Below are 22,485 nucleotides of genomic sequence, written 5' to 3'. Positions count from 1 at the left end.
CGTGGCTAAAAACAGTGAAGTACAAGCATAGCGAGAGCACTTGCTTTGCGAGACATCTCTTCATCTCATGCAGTGCACAGTAAACATTATACCCAAGGCATGAACACTGTCCATTTTCTTCACTCTAAAAACTTAAGAGGAGCAGCCTCACTGACGCTCTGTCTTTTCATGATACACTATGGGTAAAGCTCCTCCATCAAAGCTTTTCACGCTGAGATGGCCCTCGTGCCGTCACCTTCCTCATGAGACTGTGGTTGGATCCATTGCATCCACTTTTCCACTTTTGCTTTTTCTTAGTGCAGCCACGGTTAGTAAGCTCTGCTCAAGTCATCACAGCAGTTTTAGTGGTCTTGCCACGCTACCTCCCTGTTGGGTTCAAGGACATATGCCTGTTTCTTATGGCGGAGAAGACTGTGACCAGTGAAATTTGCCTTTCTTGCAGTGTCTGGTATAACTCTTACATAGCCGAGGGAAAGGGCAAAAAAAACAGGGCTAAAAATAGTCTGGATCTCAAATCTTGTAACTGTGTGAAGGCGGGTGCTTTATACTATGTAATGCTATGAAATTAGCACTCTGGTGTATGCTTAAGATTGGAAACTGTATACATAAGTGACCACATCCATGAAAAAGACTTTTCTCTCTGTCATTATATTGAATGCAGTTTAATGGATGCCTTTATGTTTTATGCATTTTCCTTAATATGCGTGTTTTTGGGGACTATTGATTAATATTAATTGCATTTCTTTGCTCAGCTTCCGAGTATAGTATACTATATAGATCTTACAGATGCATTACCTGGTATGCATTTAGGATAAACATCAAACAATACGATGACTATTGTTTTAGCCGAACATATGGAATGAAGATGCACGATCCAGAATTTAATTAGCAATTAAAAAGACAGGGGTAATGACTGTTCGTTGGTTGTACATAGTTGACATTAACTGTCAGGGTGTTTCATAGTTTTGCTCAGTATTCATAGTGTTCTTCAGTTCTTCCATTTTGCATAAAATAAAGTTTAGTAGTGTCCCCATATCTGTTTTCCATGTTCAGCATATTTTGTGCAGGAGGCCAGCTGGGCCTGAGACAGTGTTCAGGGAAGGCACAGCTAGGGAACAACACTTACCCAACAGGAAGATAAAGACCAGCCCGGATTGAAAGAAATGTGTCCATTTACTCAGCCTTCCCCAGTGTTAAATCTGTATACATATGAGCGAATAACAGTGTGCGCTTGTGTACGTGTGCTTATGAGCATCGTGGGGAACTGGGTGGGGAGAGGGGTGCTGTATGGATAGAAATAGAGAGGGAAAGACTGATGGCGCAGGCAAAGATGTATGCTTGGCTGGAGAAGTTAATAAAATTGAAGCTGTGTTATGATGAATAAGGAAAGGGCCATAAAAGAGAATGTATGTAGTGAATCTCCCTGGCGAGCAGCGCTGAACAGCCTGGTGAGCACACCCTAGGGAAGGCTTTTTAATCTGCAGCCCTCCCCAACACTTTGCGCTGCACGGGGAAATGGGCCCACATTCTGTTTGAGCTTCAATAGGACAGAGATATGGAAACCATGAGCTGGACATAGACAGAACGAAAAGTTGAAGCCAGGGTAGAATAGCAGTGAATTAGGAAGGTGAAATTAATGTGATTTTGCTAAAGAACAGCCAGAAGTGTGCCGACATGTAAAACAAACTTTTTTTTTACCAAAGGTGTTGAATGACCATATGGGAATGCTAATTATTGTCTTACAAGGGAAGTCATTGGATGCACAAAAGACACACACACACACACACACTGCACTCCTCTGGTAATATAATAGGCATCTTGTTACCAACACCTGATTGATTCGTGGGACACACACATCGCTAATGCCATCATACTAAAGGCCCAAGAACTATATTACTGTAGGAGGCTCTGTGTGTAATATACAGTACACATGTAGCTCTTGTGATAATGAAACCCTCATCTGGTGGTGTTAAGGGTACTGATGCACACACTGCAGAATCAAAACAACACGGCAAATAATAAGAAAAAAATGCTCTTATTGTTCATGTTAAAACATGGGAAAATGGCTGAAACATCATCCAGTACAAGCAGAAATTTCGAATACAGGAGTGTATATATTTTCCCAGTGATAAGCACCTTACACATTTTAGTATGCATTATTCTTCCTGTTATACACAACACTGCAGACTCCACATCCTCTTAAAAAAAAAAGAACATGATTATTGCTTTCTCTTGTGTATGTTTCCACCAAACACTTGATTACTGCTATACGTGCATGTGTTAATCTAAGTTTCATATCCTGGTTTTTCAAGTAGAATGCACATGTACGTTTACAAATTTAAATGAAAGGAGACTGACGGCTGTTTCTAGAAAATCAATTCTACCAGCCACCTGACTGACTGATGCGGTGTAAACTGGATAGGTGTGAAGAACAGTGCTTCAATCTAAGGTTTAGGTGTTGACAAGAGCTGTTAGCCTCGTTGATGTCATAGCATGGATTGTGCATATCTGGGTGAGGCAGCGTATGGGCGTCAGATTATTCAAAAATAGACGAGGTTACTCATCTTATTTGGCAGCCCTTTTTTTGTTTTTTTATCTTTAAAATATTTTTTGTCAGAGAGATGCTGTCAGAGAGGCAGATTTCCATAAAGCTGGGGGTTGTCAAAGGTCCAACACAGAAAACATGCATACCAGATGTCTGTGCTTTCATTTGAAATGTTTTTGTTTCCTTCCTGCATACAGTATGCAGTTTAGGAGCCCTCCGTTTCAGTATGTCATTTGCAGCCATACAAATATGGCTTTCTGTAAGTAGTTATGTATTTGAATGACAAGATGTCTGACTTGTTTCCTGTTGCAGGGAACTTAGGCCGGTGAAAGGCAGAAAGAATGGTGGGGTCTTTGTGAGCGCAGCCATGGCAGCTGTTCATTTTTCGGCTGAGTTGCTTTCAGAGAAGCCAGTTACCTTGCTGATGATAAATGCCTCTGTACGCCGAGCTGTCTCAGAACTCCAGCAGCCTTTAAACCCTGACAGCCGGTGCAGCCTCAGCCCCACAACCTCAGGCCTCCAACCTCAGCCTGTCCTTCAGCGCTGCAAATCAATGGCAGTCTTAACTTGCTCTGCCCGGCGGCTGCTTCAGCCACAGCTGCCTACGCAAAAAAGCCTACTTAGTAATATGGGAGGTAACGCTCATGTGCAGTGACAGGTGAGACCTCCGCCACGGTGTGATGTCCGAGAGATCATCACCGCGGCAACATGTGTAGCCAGGAAGCAGGCATCTGCGGTTGAGAGATAGAGTAATGGTTTGTGATGGGGGAGGTATTGGGATGACTATGATTGCTATCTGCGTGTGGACAACTAGACATCTGGACACGATGTAATCTCTGATGGAGTGATGAGGCCGACCTTATACCTTCAGTACAGCAGGTTCCCTTAAGACCAGCTCCTGCTGTTCGCCTTAATACCTTGAATTCCCTTTCTCTTTAGCTCCCGTCTGAGTCCACCTACTCTATACTTTTCCACCTTCTCTCTTCCCTGTAATCGAGTTTCTCATCTCTCCAGCCTTGCTTTGATCTGCCTTCCACTTTTTCTCTCTAATTCACTTCCCTCATTCACTCCAGTCTCTCCTTTCTGCTCTATCTTCTGCTTCTCCTCCTCTCCATCACCAGTCACTCCCTGTGAGTCAGGCACTGGAGCAGGAGATTAATGATGGTCGAGAAGCTTTGGCAGTGTCTGATTTTCTATTATCAAAACTGAACTGCCGCAGCCGGGCTGTATTTTTACTCTGGGTGTGGTAGCAGTGGCAGCTAGAATTGCTATGTTATTATTGAGTTGAATGTGTATATCATAGAAAAAAGAAAAATCAGCACCCAATAAAAACAATCGGTTAAAGACTACAAAAATACGAGCTACACGCTTCCTCTTTCAAAACTGCATTTCTGAAATGCTGCTGAATATAAAAGCAGCAGGAGCCCACGTGGACGTCGCTTCTGTTACATGAGTAATGTTTTTCTTACACACAGAATTTCAATGGTTGTAAGCTTGCAGTAATTTGGAAAAGTGTCTTTAGCTTTTCATTTCTATTTATTGCTGCCAGCTAACAGTACTGTAGGTCTAAGCCTCGGTCTCAGCACTGTTAATTACACATTTTCATTTACACTCAATTACTTAAAATTCTTTTTCTTTCTCTAATTATTTCACTTAATTCAAATTTAGTTTAGGTTAAAAACAAGTGAGCATTTACTAGGTGGAGATGATTTAATTGAAGATGCCAGTAAATTGCATTACAGGACATGAAGGATCCAGTGGTTCTGGACCTTGAGTTATACTAGGGACTTAATGGCCACTCCCTTAACTTTCTAAAAGTACAACACTGTATTACTAAAACACCTCTTAAAATTCCACTTTGTGTTTGTGGTGCTACCCTTAAGGCCAGACCAGACAAGACACAAGAGAATATATAGAATTTGTATTATGTGTAGGTAGTCCACCTTGGTTTTGAACAAAAACCTACTTCACCTGTCACAGTAATGCGTCATGCAAAGCTTGAAAAATAAAAGTGTCTGTGAAGGGAGAAAGAAGCAGGAAGATTGGAGGTTGAGGAAAATGCTGGACCCAGCTTATTTATGACCTTGTTTGTTTGCATATTTATCAAAGTACACAACCTTTCCCACACTCTTGCTCCAGAGTTGCACAGGTCATCTATTTAAGCAGATGAATTATGGAAGAGGATGCTAAACAGGTGATATCAAGACAATGTCATGGTAACCATCCATTGTTAACTTGCAGCTCAGCGTGTGTGTGTGTGTGTGTGTGTGTGTGTGTGTGTGTGTTAGCATGGTAGTCCTATTAGTGCTACAACTCTGGCATCATTACAGAGACTCCTCTGTCCCGTAAGAGACAACCGAGGCTTGCAAAGTTTGTGTAGGTGGCTGCTTCAACATGAGGAGTGTGCGTCACATGTCTTCCCCGTCGCTGTTTTTGAAGTCCCAGATACCTTCAAGGTAAAGGAGACTGACAAGGAAAGGATAAGAAACATGGAAAATGAGATTGAAAAAGGGAGAGGGGAATTGAGTAGGAGGCAAAATCAGGAGAAAGCAAAGCGAGGAGTGGAAGAAATAGGACACAGTGAAAATCGAAGCAAAGTGATAGAGCAAAGCAGGGGGAAAAGAGTAGGAGCCTCAGGCTGAGAGGCACCAGCCCAAATATCATAGTCAATTAACATCCCAGCCCAGCACTAATTCTCAGTCTATTTCAGACCATTAATTATGTGCACCATCAGTTCCAGCTCACTTGGCCTGACACAAGTCTTCATCACATTGCCTTGGCCCCTACGGATCATGTTTTACCAGAGAAGTAGCTGCAGTTTACATATTCATGATGAAATGGAGATGAAAATTGTATGGATCAAGGCCCCTCTTATGACTCTCAATTGAATAGAGATGTGATTTTACTAGACACTCTAGGTAAATGCTTGAAACCAACCACTGTATTTTAGGAGATGTTTGTACTTAGGATGCTACTACAGCTCTGTATACTTTATGTCACCAATTACCATGCAGCCGTAGGTGATTTATTCTAAAGGTGACGAAGGTTAAGGTAGTTTGCTTACATCAATAAGGCTACAATAGTTATTACCTACATGTCTGGGTGGTACTTTGTGGTTAGAGGCCCAGAGGGGAGTCAAACCAAGCCTGTTCTCTCAGCAGGCTGAACTGTGTTCCCTATCTTTGGACAGGTAGGAGAAATTGCCCTGCATATAGAAATTAGGTTAACTGTGGGGGGAGAAAAAAAGGCATCAGCAAATTACCTTTCTTCCATATCCTGGCCCCAACTTCTGGAAGAAGCCTAATCAGAAGTGCTGGGCTTTCTGTCTGACAGGTTTTAAGGTGTACTGTAGTAACACCTGACTGCCCTGTTCTAATTTCACCAGCAGCAGGAGCAGCTCCTTTATGTGCCATAACCGGCAGCCCAGAAAACAATCGACCACAGTCCAGAAAACAGGCTACCAATTGCAGTAAGACCAGAAGAAGTAGAAGTAGAGCTGTAAAATGGAGAAAAAACTGATAACAAAACTAGAGGAGGCTACAAAATGGCCCTGGTCGGTGTTTCATGGTTTGATTATACCATCCTTCTGAACCTTGACAGTCTAGTTTGGAGTTGGGTATTTAAGTCAACATCTGAGAAAATCAATTGCAGGATGAAAAAAAAGACATCATTATGCAAACAAAGCCACTGGCGAGGTGACATTGTCTCATTAGAAGGTGCTAAATAATCTCAAAAATAAACGGCCACACCCCGAGGATAGCACACTTTTCTTCCATCAGTTCCTTGTTGACTCAACCTAAGAGCCTGCCCTAATCAATTTCCTCTCATTAGAGCATATGTAATTGGCCTCCTCATCGTACAACTTTTAAAATGTGCCAATACCTCGTGTAGTTGATCGCTACATTGTGCAGAGATACAAAGTTCAGCCTCACTAATGATAATCAGTTAATGAATATCAAATAACCAGCATGGACTCGATGAAGATGAATGGGGCTGTGGTGTGAACAGTCACATCTCAGGGGGAGCGAGTTAGCCATTCAGCGCCATTGTGTTGCCACCAGTGGCTACAACTGTCTACAGCATGAATCGATCATAGCGACATACAAGTTAACAGAGCCACAAACACACAGAACCTTCGGTTTGAAAAGGTGTACATCATTTTAAACCATCTTGTCAGTGCTGCACTGGTCATTTTTACTCCAGCTAAACCAATATATAGTACATGCTCTAACGTCTGAATATTGGAGGGAAGGGAAGCAGAAACAAGTCTGCATCACAACACAGTGAACTCAGATGAAAGTGCCTGGTCAGCTCCACAGAGATAACAAACATCCAAACATGTGTCACTTGGTGTCTACTTGTCATCACCTTCCAGAGGGGCTGTCTTCACCACTGTCAGTGTGTCCATCTGCAGATTTTCACCCCATGCCATTTATCCCCGAGCAGGTGTTCCTTACTGCACCCACAATACATGACAAGAGAGAATAATTGGACACAATCCTGAAATTGAGTGGGTTGAATGAGGTTTTTTTTTTTTTTTTTTTTTTGCCTCCTCGAATCTTCAGAAAAAAATTAATTTACAGTTGTGGCGTCTCGTCGTTGATTTAGATGATTGAGATCAATTTAAATCAATGCTGGTGATTGCAGTGGGAGTGTGTTAATTTGGAGAATGAAAAACAGAAAGAAAAGCCCTGCGACTGCCATTTTATGAAAATGTATTTGGGCTCATGACTGACTTAGTTGGCTCATAATGACGGCTCCTGGCTAGACTTGTCACCTTTTTCTGTGGCCCTAACAGGCATTTTCTTCGACACCATAATGTCAGCCTGCCATAGGACAGAGGAGAGAGATGAATTTTAAGTCCTTGCACTGTGTGCAGAGGGAGCTGGCAGATGTTGAAGGCTGTTCACTCAGCTTGTGAAAACCAAGAAAGTATCCAGTTTATACTTATTTAATTTTAATACCTAGAAATATATTTTAAAAAATAGATTTTGATCTGAAAATGCATCGGTGCAAAAACCTTTACTGTACATGTATGTCAGTCTTTTTGGTTGAAACTTACTATCCAGCCAGGCAGTTTGTCTGTTTTAGATGTAGTGACTATATTGAAACAACGCTGTGGGTAATGTGTTATGTTTATGCACAAAAAAACCCTTGGTTATGGTCAGGAAAAGATGCGATTTTCTTTTTAAATACCCAGTTTTTGTCACCACAGCCACCACTGGAAATGCCCAAATATCTTGCTAAAACACCCCATTTTGATGCCACAGTCGCAGCTGGAAGTGACGCAGCGTCTCACTAAAAATGCTTAGTTTTCTTGTTTGTTGATCTGGAAGAGTGGTTTAGTGCTTGGCAGCCATCTATCTGAAACGTGTATTTTACAAATCTTACATATCCATGGTTTTCAGATGTGCAAAGCCAACATTTTCTTCTGGCGACTGGGCTGTGTTAAAACACATTGAACCGAGATCCAGCGCCTGCCTGTGATTGGCCAGCTGCAGCAGGTCATTAACTTAGCAGTATGGTAGCCCAATGTTTGTGTGCTCTAACCGAAAAAAACATGGCTGTCTTTAGTGATCACTCAGCTGTATACTCAACAGCCTTGAAAGAAATTAGATGTCAGTACACAAAGACGGCAAAAAGCGTAATCAGAATAGACTAAGACCCAATATATTCTCCAATACTCCTGCTTCTAGTGAGGTTATTGTTGCAGTCTTCTGCAATATATCAGAGCATCCATCAGTACAGAGATGCTGGGTCAGTCTCACTCCAAAATAGCTGCTGGACCTGGGGATAAAGACAATGATCTTATATCTCTTTAGGGTGTTCTGTGTAAGTATCAGGCTCCCTTGTGTTTTAAAAAGATATGGCTGGGAGCAGACAGGCATTTGAGGACTGTCTGAGAAAAACAACAATTCAGTAAATATCCCACATGCCACAGAAATCACACATTTTCACGGTTATCCCTCTTGATAATTTGAATGTTTTCTTTTTGGTTTATAGAGAATGTCTTTTTGTGAAGTAGGACAGCACTGCCCTGTGTGTCTGACTACTGCTGTTGAAGTTTTATCGTGGCCAAATAGTATACATGGGAGACAGTTGTAGTCAAATATATGGATCGGTGTGTTTTTGTTCTGAATCAATATTAAGGTACTTTTTTCCTATTTTAACATTGTCCCTTTTTCCTTTTTTTCCTTGCTCCGATTTTTCTGTCAAAGACGTTCTTTCAGCTCTCCTGCTTCGAATTCATATCACATCCATTTATGTACTCAGCTTTGATTGATTGGGGTAAAATGATTAGATCTCACCTCGCCCATTTGCTGTAAAGGATACGCAGCTTGCAGGCAAACAGAGAGGCTTGATTCTGTATCACAAACACAGCAAGTGTATCTTCTCCCTTTTTCTCTCCTCCCTCAGCTGCCCCGCACCCACTAAACCTCTCCATCTGCTGGGCATTGTTCAAAATAAAAATGGGAGCCTGAGAGCAGATACAACAGTGTGGAATTACATTTTTAAAATATTGCGAAAGCAACCATAGTCCTCCATTTACTGAAAAATCTAGGACGAGGTTCATTCCTCTGAGGTTTAAGTAAAGCGTAGTCCTTGTCATAACTTAACACCTCTTGTTCCACATCTGTTTAATGTATTCCTCTTCTGAGATGAACTTGCTTCAGTGTGGGAATAGGCAAATCAGTTTGAGCTATGTTAACATTAAAAGACGGAGAAGTCAGCGGACATGAATAAGTGAGGGCACCGAGAGACTCTTTTTGTCGGTGGCGTTGGAATCAAAGAGAAACTGGGCTGGATGAAGGAAAAGAAATGGCACAATAATACATGAGGCTGATGGGGAATAATGTTGGGAGAAGTTGAAAAAAGTCATCCATGAAATTGCTTGTTGCATCCTTTAAAACCTCTTGATTGATGGTGGCAATTTTAAAGCTTGGCACTTTCCTAGTTCTGTGGAGGTATTAGAAACAAGTACTCCAGGGTTCTCTTAAAGGAAAAATGCCCCCTAAAACACTGTAATCCAGTTAAGTCACAGCTATTGGCAATATACATGTATGGTCCCATTTAGGTTTTTGGAAGTATATTTCTCTTATTTCTGTTGAACACTGGCCAGACATTATATTCAGCCACTACATCTCTGGACAGCTTAATGGAAAATGTTATCTACTGTCGTTTTACAGTGCATGTCAGATTTAAGCATCTTTCAGTTTGAGACAGCAGGTAGCGTTAGCGCTGTTGCTCTCAGTTTAAATTCTGAGTTGAGTTAGAAATTGCACATAGGCTAAGCAGTTGGTATTCAGTGTGTAAGATAACATTATGTTTCTCTTGTGACTGCTATGCTACCTTCCCTTCATCACTATGGCAACAAGCTGAATAACATCCAACCTCTATTACTAATCTTTTTGTTTGGTGCAACTTTAGATCATAGTTTACACACAGTTTGCATATTGAATAGCAAATAATGTATAAATATATTTTACAACACAAACAACAAGGATTAGAAATTCTTTATTGGAAAATGAAAGGCTACAAATTGCTCAAGAGCTTCTTGTAATGTCTCCACAAGACAAATATCTCCAAGTTCTGGGGCTCAAAAACTGAACTGGACTAACAAATAATTTATAAGCATCATTCATCACATTTCATACGAGTATATATAGCATTGTATTCGAGCCTCAGTCTAAGCCGTTGTCACTTTTACAGGCTATTTCTGATGTACTTTCCTAAAAACAGGAGGCTCTAAGATTAAGTTGTGCGAGTTCCTAGCTTCTGGTGCCAAACGTAACATAGCTTTAATTTACCAGTTAATGGTGGTGTCCAAGATTGTTGGAAGACATCCACAGCTCTAAATCCAACAACGTAATGGTCTTATTTTGAAGTGCCTATAGTAGAACATATATCTGTGGGGGCTGTGGTGTTTTTTCACAGGTCACAGTCTGCCTCACTTCATGTTATTTTTATTTTACAGACCCTCGATTCAAAGAAACTTTCTTCCTCAACAAAAACAGAAGTGTCTATATTAGCTACAGAGGTAGAAATAAAGTATATGATGAACACATTGATGGTGTGACTTGGTAAAAATCGTACTTTTGAAAGAGGAGTGACTCAAAATGGTGTGCAGTGTGTTTTTTAAGGTCTGTTGAGAAGCCGAGCTGTGATGTGGTGAGCCCTCCTCAAACCCTTTCGACTTCTGACCCCGCTAGTGATTCCCATGTTCCCTCTTCACTGAACAGCACTGGAGGCAGGGAAGGAGGGAAGGCGGATGGATGTCCTTCCAGTATTCCTATGTTCTTGAACATTGCTGAAAACAGTTTATCCAGACCTTTTAGAATACATACTTTAAGTCTTGGAGACCATATTTGAATAATTTAAAAACAAAATGGCAAGTATAAAATATTAGGTTTTAAAGTAGCGAAAAAATGAGCAATATTCTCTGCTCACTGGGGTTGTGTCCCCTGAAAGGGCTGAACTTAGTATTAAGCTGCTGCCAAGCCGCTGCAAAGTCAGGGACTCTTGTTAGGAGCCAAGCCTGTAGCTAAATAACATGCACAACCTGTGAATCAGAGAGCAAGCCATTGTGCAACGTCAGACTCTCGTTAGCAGCTAAATCAGTAGCACAAAGCAAACATAACCCCCAAGCTGAAGAAGGAGCCACTTCGCGGCAACAACCTCTCAGCAACTAACCCAGTAGCACACAGTCTGTAGTTGCACAGCACACACACACCTCTTGTTCAGCAGCTAAAAGCAGCTAACGTTAGCACAAAGCACACATCCACAGTAGTGAGCAGTAACAGCCGGCAGGCCGGGTAGCCGATTTGGGCTGATAGACTGAGAATTACATTAGTGATGGCTACTTTGCTTGTATTTATATGATTATGGCATTTAACAGATATGTATTTATCAGACTGAAAGGGCTCAGACAGCTCGTGGAACTTGGCAAACTCACTGTTCACACACAGGCTGTACAAAACGACACTGATGCTATGCGCTGGGCTTTAAGTTAACGTTTGTAGTGACGTAGAATTTATATAGTAGGGGAGGAGTTATGATGGGGGTTGCTCCGTTGCGACATGAGCAGGTTTTTAGTCCCTTCCTAAAAATCCTGGAAACAGAAATGGTGAAAAATCAGGTTTGAATCAGTCCCAATCTTTGCACATGTTTTCAACAAGTATTTTCGAACATGGATAATGTGTATAACAAGAAATCACTGATTTTGCTTTACCCAGACTTTAATTCTTACTCAGGTCATAATATCAAACCGATATGCTTTCCAGCTCTTGACTGAAATAATGAATTACCATATGAAAGACACAGCCTGAGAATGAATAATTGGAATAAGAGTTGCAAAAGGCCACGGTAACAAATGACCAAATATAGTGCAAAGCTTTTTTTACACTTGGCTTAAGAAATGTTTTTAACAGCCCTTTATATGGATGATTATAGACAAGAATGCATAGCAGATGAAAGAGACAACAACATGGTCTGCAGACTATGTGTGCTGGGCAGCCATGTGATGTATCTGTGCCTGCTTCATTTTATCCTGATCACTTTTACTTTGTTGCCTGTGGTAGAAACACTACAAGGGTTGCATTATTTATCAAATTTATTGTTCTTTCCCGTATGTATTTCCACAGTAAACATGTTGCAAAGAGCTGTAATTTCCATTTGTCTTATGCAATAATTGTAATGTATCCACACACACAGGAAAACATGAACAAATATAAATTAAAACCAACTTGTACCGAGCAATAAGCACTCCTTGCTAACTGAAATACCTCTGCATATGCAATGAGCCTGAAATGTCTTTATAGTAAAAGCCCTGCAGCTGCCCTAAACCTGATGAAAGCAAGGTGGAAAGAAGCGTGACTTTTACTGTGAAGCAGCTGCAGGAGGTACACAGAGATGTTTGTGTTACCACAATTTAAATCCACATTCGTCTGCATTTGATTGTGAAGCATTACTATGGAGATTCAGCTCTTTATAAATTGCTCTGCGTGGTTCAACATTATCAACATATTGCGAAGTTGCAAACTTGATCCACAATCTAATTGAAATGTTGTCCGCCGTAACCACTGATGACAGACGTAATGGCAGAAAACAATATCTCAAATATTATTCCAGCCCTCCAGATCAGCTGGAGTGTTGACTGAATTTGTTCTTGTGTGAGCTACAGTACAGAAACCAAGCAGTGCTTTCCAATTTTTGTATATATAATCACTTCTCAGCATGAGAGAGATCACAGAGGTGAAATTGATTTCAGATATAAAGGTTCCTATTTGCAAGTAAAGAGGAAATTTAGAGGGGATATGTAATAAACAGTTCTCCATCTAAAACTTGTTTTTCACTTCAACTTTGTAGATTGACGTGTTTTACATTATTCAGCTAAATTAATTGTTTTTGCCTTTGACATAAGCAGCGACCACAATTATTATTTTCATTCCAAAACTGTATTGCTTTGTTTTTAACCCATTATAATCATTATTTTTAATTTTACATATTGCATGAACCGTGAACATCCGCTGTGTTTGAATGTTTCACCATCGGCTCTTCATGTTGCGATGATACCGAGCTAATGTGCCCCTTATGCAACCTTGTCACTTCATACTGTGAGTCCATTTATTTTAGTCCACCAGACTGACTGATGTGTTATAAGGAACGAGTGGAGCTCTGTTGGTTGTTTGGTTCCAGCTGGGTTTTTTTATCTCAAGCTGAGCCGAAAGTGGAGCTATGAGAAAACTGAGAACCGTTTTGAGAGTTTAAATGTTTTATGGGACTTTGGAGTCAGAATAAATGTCTACTCTCTAGGAAAACAGTCATTGGCTGTGCGCTGGTTCGCTCTATTCTGCTCATATGTACAAATGCACCTCAAATCCATAGATGAATCTTTCCTGCCAGTCAAGATGGCAAGTTTTCTGTTTTAAATCCATTGTTATACCAGTCACCCAAATAATTACTCAATTATAAATTGAAAACACAATGCCATAATTATGGAAATGTGACATAATTTAGCTGAACTGTGTTAAGATTGCGATTCCACATCACCGGGGTGAAATGTGTGTGACACCTTTTTACGAGATTAGAAAACCTGTCACATAATTACATGACGAGCTCTTACAGTGAGAAAACACAGTGCAACAGATCTCTGTAGAACAAGAAGGGATTGCATATTTATGAGAAACGATCTCATTACAACAAAAAACTTGTCTCAGTGAAAACCGTCAAAATAATAACCCCTTTTCAAAAGGTCACCATTTCTGAATGTCTGCATGACACTATCCATAACATTAGGCTCAAATCTAGAGTATAAATCCTGCTTAATTTTGACACGCAGGACCTACTGGACTGACTAGCTTGCTGACTTACATCTGTTTTTGTTCCCCTGAACTAGAGATAATCTGAGTAGACACAACAAAATGTTTGTCATGATGTGTATCCTTATCAAGATGAGTGTCTGGAAGTTTCATCCCGAGGAGGAAGGGTCAGTCATAGCATATGTTCCCTGCCTTCAGGCATATGTCCCCAATTCCATCTGAGGTTTTTTTCCATTTCTTACTAAGAGCAATTGCGCTATCCCCCATTCTCCCCAACCACACACTTGATTATAGTTGATCTTATTTAGCCAGAAAGCCGTGCCGTATGAATCGTACAGATGAAGTGAGCTGGACGCTGAGTATGCTCAGGGGGACGCAGGAAGTCCTGGCAGAGAGGACAGAGATGAAGGTCAACTCACCCCGACTGCGCGCCAGCTGTCACAAGCGGACCGACAGGAGAATCACCTGAAACCTGAATTGATTTCTTTGAGTGAGAGAGAACGAAATTTCAGATATCTATTGACCTCCCTTGATGGAATGTGTCACAGACGGGCCAAAGATGGAGCAAAAGAAAGAGTATAGACAGACAGCAAATGTCATTTCAGGAAAAGACAAGCAGTGCCTTTTCAAAAGTGCCACTGTCCAGCTCCCATTACGGACACTCCTGTCACTTCCAAGTCAGTGTGAACTTCTGAACTGCAGCGCTCGTGTACCACTAATGAGTGGAAAATTTTACTTTTATTGCCATCTTTCCCCCTGTGTAAAAACACTTAGTGGTTATATATGTTTCCTTGCTGCATCTTACAAAGAAGGTGCTGCTGCATTATACATGAGTATAAATGAATGTTTTTCTATTATTTTTCTTCCACCGGTACAACACAAGTGTGTCTCCTGTTGTTCTCTTAGTGCTCTCCTTCAAACAGCCGCTGCGGCTGGCTTGATGATTTATTAACTTGAGGTATTTGATGAAGCTCTCCTACAGAAAGTTAGTTGATAGAGTCTCCTAGCAATGGAAACAATTTCAAGCCAACTTCACAGATAATTAGGCACTTTAGCCTGCGGACTTGATTTTGAAATAAGCTGAGCTCCCAGCAAGCACACTTATACCTCACCACAATGGAAACGCTCCGAGGCGATGGCGAAATGGTGGGGGGAGGGAAACCTTGTCGAACAACTTTGTTTCAGGTTTTAGAACATGTTTTTAAAAAGTTGACTAATGTCCAGCTCAGGATTCATGGACATAGTTTTCTAACAGTTGTCACCAAGCTTTAAGCAAGTGTTCCTATGGTAAATAAAGACAGGAAGTAAGAGATAAACAAAGTTGTCCAGATGGTTAAGCTCTTCAAAACAGGCTTTTGTTTTTAATAATCTCCTAATTAGCCTCATCATGTCATATATGCAGGTGATTTGCTTATATTCTTTCACCACAGTAATTATATTATGTTCCCAGTCTGATTCTGACTTTGACATCAGGTTTAATACCAAACACTGCAGAGTAAAGTAATGATGATCTGATGTAAAGTGGATAGAAAGTTAATATGCTGGATTCTTCTTTAGTGGTGAAGCTCATAAAGTAAACCGGGAGGTCAAATATCTTGGCCACCCTTTTACAGACGATTCAGTGGATGGTAAACTTACTGCATATAATGGAAAGTGTTGAAAGGCATACAGTATTTACCACGGGCTTGTAAATCAATTTCATATGCCCAACTGATGTCAAGGTCTCCCTGTTTAAGGGCTTGTTGCTCACCTATGTTTACAAAAAGACAGTTGCTTACAGTCACGCCATATTGTGTGTGTCAAGATTCGACAGTGTGAGTCATGTTTAACAACCTAATGGCACCTACATTTCAAGCAGTGATAAGCAACCATATGTACATGTGTGCTGTAGATGGATTCTGCCAAAAGCTGCATATGGGTTATACTTTTTAGATAACTCTGGGGCAAGTGTGTATTTGTCTATTTTGAGATTATGTTATAAGTTCTGTTTTGTGACACAGTATGTGTAAGTGCTAGAAGGTTGATGTGATAGATGATGTTAGAGCTTTTATCTTTTACTTCTATAGAAGTGTGAATTGAATACACAGACTATACTGTAGTACGGCTGCCCCCTGAGAGTTGAAGATTTGAATCATCAGTCAGCGACCCCATGGTCGATAGAGCTTCCTTCAGGTAGTTTTTTCTTTTTTTTTAATGCTTGTCAGTAAGTATACCTCTGGGGACTGGAATGTCCCCAGATTTAGCTGCAGAGTGAGCGCTCCTTGCTGTCACACTGCTCAGTGGTACAGGCAGCTGTGGACACACACCTAGGGTGAGTCTGAGTGAGATGGAGGAAGAGAGGTTTTAATTTACAGCTCATAGTAACTGTTGTTAGCTATTGTTTGATATCTACTGTCGGCTAAAAAAACATTTCCGATCTGTCGTTAACGTAGTTAGCACGCATTAGCTCAGAGGGCTAACTTGGCTTGTTTACTATATTACGTGACGTCACTGTTCTGTCTGGTCAAACCCTGTTCAAACTCTCAAATTATATCCAATAAAAAAGGACAAATAGTCAAATAGTAGTTTTAGACAGCCAAATCTGATTTGACTGAAATAACTGGAATGTCCCCAGATTTAGCTCCAGAGTGAGCGCTCCTCACTTTCACACAGCTCTCTGGTACAGGCAGCTGTGGACACACACCCAGGGTGAGTCTGAGTGAGATGGAGGCAGCTGCCTGGAGGAAGAGAGGCATTAATTTACAGCTCATAGCAGCTTAATATGATACAGGCTCTGGCTATTGTTTGATATCTAGTGTTGGCAAAAAAAATGTTGCTCATTTGGGATCTGTCGTTAGCGCACATTAGCTCAGAGGGCCAATATGGCTTGTTTACTATATAACGTGAATGTCGCTGTGACGTCACGCCAAACGGGTCCATGTCATTGGTTCGACAGCCCATTGGTTCGACATCCCATTAGTCCGACTGTCCGCGGTGCTGAACGGCTCGCGGCGGGCGTATGGTGCGCCACGACCGGCTTGAGGCGGAGCAGGCTCACGGCTTATGAGTTTGTCACTTTCTTTTTCATTTTAACCCACACCATGATCTTTTCCTGACCCTAACCAAGTGGTTTTTGTGCTTAAACCTAACCAGACCTTAACCACAGGGCATCATGATGATTTCGGAACGGACTTCGGAACAATGAGTTTAATATGGTTGAACCAATGGGCTGTCGAACCAATGGGCAGTTCTCACGCCAAACCCCGTTCAAACTCTGTATAGAAAAAATAGGAACAGTCAAATATTAGTATTAGACAGCCAAGTCTGATTTAACTGACCTAATTTTGACTCCACTACAGCCCTAGTGATAAGTTTTGTGACATATGTGTAGGAGGTTGTACTGCATGTGCTTTATACATGTGATTTGTATTGTACGTGATAAGGACACTGGCTTTCCACAGAGACAGTGTACTCTAGTTTTGTCACAGCCCATGACATCATTAAATTGTTCAGGATATTACAGAGTTAATGTATCATGTAGCGCTCTCATGAGGCTGAAATTTCATTTTCTGCAAACCCATAGCAGTGCTTCCTTAATGCCCTAAGGCTTTATATGAATTTACTACACTGTAAAAATCACATGTGAGCGACTGCATATGCACACATTTGCATACCAGTAATTTCAGGTGTGTAGTTAAATTACGGCATAATACACAGTTTACAGAACACATGCTGTAAGGGGAAAAAGAATCTTTCTTCTAATTATTCCATTACGTCTGTAATTTCATTAACTAAGCTTTGCTAAAAAAAGGAGAAGCAAAAGACTGTCAGAGGTAATTAAAAGATAAGGTGAACAGTACAGTCTAGCTCACCCTAGCTACATTAAGACATTTAGCCTCTACAGTGAGAGCGTAATATCCCCTCAACAAGCACACAGACACGAACAACACACACTGAAGGGATGACGGAGGTGCTCTCCCACCTGCCAGCAGACCCCTCACAGACATGTGCACTGGAGGGAGATGTGTTGCAGTCCTGTGGCGTCGCACTGGTGAGATATGAAATGTGACGGGTGCACAATGGTTGTCAACATGAATGACTCATAAACAAGCGAAACATTAGGACAGCCTACACCATGGTGTTCATTTTTGCGGAGATTGGAGAGGAGGTTCAACACCATCTCAGATATCACTTCTCACTTCCTTCCTTTCAGACGTCGTCTTTACGTGGGCCGGGGAAATATGCTCTCTCCAGTAACGTGTGGATCATTTCAACTCGCTGTGTTTTGCACTCGTTTTGTTTGACCCTCGAGCACATTATGAGCAACATAGCATATCCTTTTCACAAAAACATAAAGACAACATGATTTATTTATTAATTGATTTATTATTAATGGGGACACTGTTATCAAGAGGTTTAAGTTGTATTTAAAATTTTACAACCTAAGCTGTCATTCAGGGAAGTCTGTCAAATGACTTGAAGCGTTTAACACATATTTGTTCAGACATGGTTCTGTTGACATGATTGGAAGAAAAAAAATGATGCTACTCAGTGCTACTAATAATTACAGAAAAAAATACTTGGTCTGCAGAGGCTGTTTTGTGGCTTTATTGCTAGTAAAACAAGTATCTCTATGGTTGTATAATGAGTGCAGATGGGGAGTTTTAACGAGAAACTGACACCCTGAGTATTGCGGCAGCTACTCCACCCTCCAGCTGCAAGGATGAGAAGCATAAAAAAAAGAGAGCAGATTAGAGGAGAATGGTGGATCAACTTCATCAGTTAATTAAACTCTATTGCAGCTTGATGAGCAATTAATCAAGGCAGCGTGCAGAGTGTCAGGCAGGGCTGAGTTATTCGGGTGCGGTATGTGTGCACCGTACAGTATGTTCCCAGGGGGGCAGCCCTGTGGGGAGCAGCACTTACCAAGTGAGCAGCCCTAAAATTGTACAGGGTGTAATGGGCTGGGTTTATGTAAGCAGCTATCAATCACTCTCTGACATAAGCCTGCACCCTATTAGAGCTCCAGGATTAGGCTCCTCTCAGTGCTAAACTAACTGAGCAACTTCTTGTCTAAGTAGATCGAATTTCAGGAAACGCCGAAATGTATTGGATTATTATTAAGAAAAAATAATATTGGCATTTAAAGCAAATGCCAGCCCTATCTCAGAGGGCAGAGGCAACAGCAGTCAAAGTTAATCACATTAATCTGGGAGAAACATGGGCTCTAAGCATGTCAAAGATTTAACTTTGTATTTTCCCAGCCTGAAGATTTAGCTCTTATCTTTTATCTGATATCTGACTCCCTAAATCTGATGGTTTGGTTTTTGTCCTTTGTCTGTCACCCCCTTTCATCTACCTCTTCATCTCTTCCAAGACTGTGAAGTAGGCTTTTTTTATGCTATGGAAATTCGAGTTGGCAGTTTGTGACTAAATGCAGTAAATTTATTAACGAGACCATGGGGAACATTAAAAGTCAATTGAAGGAGGCTATTAAAAGCAGGATTTTAATTGGGTTGGTCCCTCCACTAAACCTTTTTTTTCTGTCTCTTCTCTGCTGTCTTTTTTTTCCAAGAGCAATGGTAATAAAAAGTTCTGAATTAATGCGTTCAGTGTGTGGTAGTCCTTGAAACAAAGTTTCCTGTTGGAATCACGGTTTCTAGTCTCATGTTAAATTTCACTGTATATTCAAGTACTTGAGATATAGGGAATTGTGGGAAAATCAGCATTACTGTGAGGTCTGAGGATGGCAGATGCTGCCTCTTGCTGCATTTAGTCCTGCTGAGGAGCTGCTGTCTCCCTGAATCTGCTGAAGGGTTTCAAGAGGGGCAGAATCTCTTAAACTGACACAGATTGCAGCCAACACAAGGCTTTCACTACAACATCAGCGTCTGCAGATCGTCCTCTCGCCTATTCAGTACTGGAGACCTGACATGAGCTGCAGTCACTGTAGCCATCTGCTTTTCAGTTTTTGTTGATTGGTGTTTCTGCCCACGAGGACTCAGTAAATTGTGTTAGTACTGTAGCTTTAATGCATCAGATTATATAATCTGTTGAAATTACATTACAAAGTATACAATCGGCCTAGTTTTGGTAACGTGGTGTGACACATTACAAATGGTTTTAATTGCACTTTAGCTTCTGGCTCTTGAGACATGCTCGACTCATTCTGCACTTTAAGGGAACCGGGCTCTGTGTGTGTCTGTGTGTGAGTGTGTTGGGGGGGCTTAAACAAAAGAGTCAGTTTGTGCATATGGGAGAATCAGAGAGAGAGAGAGAGAGAGAGAGAGAGATGGAGAGAGAGAGAGAGAGAGAGAGAGAGATGGAGATGTAGTGTAGTATTGGCTGTGCTGACTGGATAATGACATGCAGAGTGCTGCGCTGCTACAGTAGGTTGAGCCTTCAACCAGATGCTCCTTTCACTGCAGCTCATAAGCAGAGAGAGACGCTGCACCAACATACACACTCATCTTAGCTGCATTAAGCGGCAGGATTCACAGACTTCGATCATGCACTGTTAAAAGAGCTTATTAGAGCTGATCCATAGCATGTGGATCTGAGGAGACTAAGGCTAAGATGGGATCGAGCTTCCTTTGAGACATTCTATTAATGTTTCCATGCTTATGTTTTTATGCCGTCTGTGTAATGATGGCAGTATTCACTGCAGTTTAATGATTCAGTTTCACACAAAGTGCTCGGATTCAATGATATCCTCTCAGCGAGCTTTGAAGCTACTTTAGGAGTTTTAAATTGATGATAAGGGTGTGTCTACAGTATTTTAAATGGGAGGCACAGAAGAGTGTGTGTATGTGTGGGTGTGTGTGAGAGAGAGAGATGAATCGCTGAGGCTAAAAAAATATTGTGCTTTTAAAGAACCAGATGGCGGCATCACACAGAAGGCCAGAGCAGGTACATAAAGCCCAAGAGCTCAAGGGGATACTCCTAACCACTAACTATATAATTTATTGAACTGATGTCATGGAAACACTAAAAGACAAAATGCACAGCATGCCTCTTTGGGATGTGAAAATGTTTTTCTCTCTGCTTAAAGTTTTTAACAAGTTCAAAACCAATACTTATGTTAAGTATAAGCAATCCAAGGCAATCATGCCTACAGTAATCTCTCATGCACATACAAAACAAAACAAAATATAATAAACATTCCCTAACCATATGCAGCATATGCTGCTATATAGGTTACTCTAGGGGGTGGCAGATTTTAACAACGTAGGACCACAGCAACACCACATAGGTGAAAAAAACTACACTAATGACATCATGTACAATTAAGTCATTTTCCCCGTTTTCATTTTTCATCACGATTTTGTGAAGTTGTTTTTTAAAGATTAAAAAATGTGCATAATTTAAAGGCTTTTCAGATTAAAACTGCCACTTGTTTTGTTATTTATCAAAAACAAAAAAGCTTTTACGGTGTGTTTAGATTCTGGTTGATGTCAGTGCCAGTCCTGCTCCTCTGGACCCTCCCCTTGTGACGAGACAAGCATTGCATGTTTAGAATTGGCTCAAGGCCAAAAAGCAATAACCATATGGCTCCTTTTAATAAGCTGGTGGCCCACTGTAAAAAGTGCAGTCCATCTAATGCAGAGTGAATGCACAGACTGTAAAAGTATTGGATATAGCTATCATGACGTCACCCATTGGTTTGTGGAAGCCTGTTTTGAAGCATTTTGGCTGCTGCCATCTTGGATTTTTGGAGGCAGAAGTGCCCATATCTGGACAGGAGGCTGGCACTGTGGAGGAGAGGGGGCCGGACACAGAGAACACAATCAGCAGACGGCCTTTGAACCTTATAGTCAGGGTAGAGTTAAGTCTGAGGTTTACATTTAAACATTACGCATGTTAGAAAACACTTGTTGAAAGCATGTGAAAAGACAGAGAATTATCTGTTACTGTTTTTCACTATTTCTGTGTCCAGGATTTTTTGGGCGGGGCTAAAAGCATGCTCAATGATGCAATGGAGCAACTCTTAGCATACACCATGCCTCTACACTTCATAAGACGTAGAACTGTTGTTGTTTCAAAAAATAGATAAAACTACCATTTTGTTGCAGGCTCAGAAAAACTAGGTAGATTTTCGGGCTGGTCAGTGTCCTCAGGCTCTGAATATGATTCTTGCACTGGTGGCTCAAACATGTACAGCTGTACATGTCCAATAAAGTTGCTAGATGGAGCATCCATTGTAGTGCTACAATTAAAAAAGGCTGAAGCTTTCCTGTGAGTGGGCGCTGCTTCAGCACATTCAGTGGACACGCATGCAGCATCTCAGCGCAGAGAATACTTTTATATAAAAATTAATTCCCCATACAGTTGTCCTGATGGGGGACATAAGCTATAGACACCAAAACGGCATTTCTGATGTAAAGTTAGGATTTTAACATAGGGGTCTGTGGGGATTAACTTGTTTCTGGAGCCAGCCTCAAGTGGCCATTCAAGGAACTGCAGTTTTTGGCACTTCATTTTTCAGCCCCTGGGGTTTCCGCTTGAATAAATGAGTTTATGGAATAAGTCTGTATGACTCAATCATGGTTATTTCTTTAAGTCATCAATGCAGTTAGTTTGTAACAAGTTGTAATTGCCTTTTATCCTCTGACTTGAATGACTTGTCTCACTACATTCACTCTA

The 22,485-nt window shown here is 41.1% G+C and overlaps 1 protein-coding gene across 1 annotated transcript in view; it reads left to right on the top strand.

Moving 5' to 3' along the window:
* The window catches only part of LOC126406699 (neurexin-1a-like), a 285,366-nt gene that overhangs the window by 209,223 nt on the left and 53,658 nt on the right, over positions 1 to 22,485 (top strand).

This window comes from Epinephelus moara, chromosome 19 (assembly GCF_006386435.1).
Source record: "Epinephelus moara isolate mb chromosome 19, YSFRI_EMoa_1.0, whole genome shotgun sequence".
Taxonomy (NCBI): Eukaryota; Metazoa; Chordata; class Actinopteri; order Perciformes; family Serranidae; genus Epinephelus; species Epinephelus moara.
This window is presented reverse-complemented; position numbering and strand designations above follow the sequence as displayed.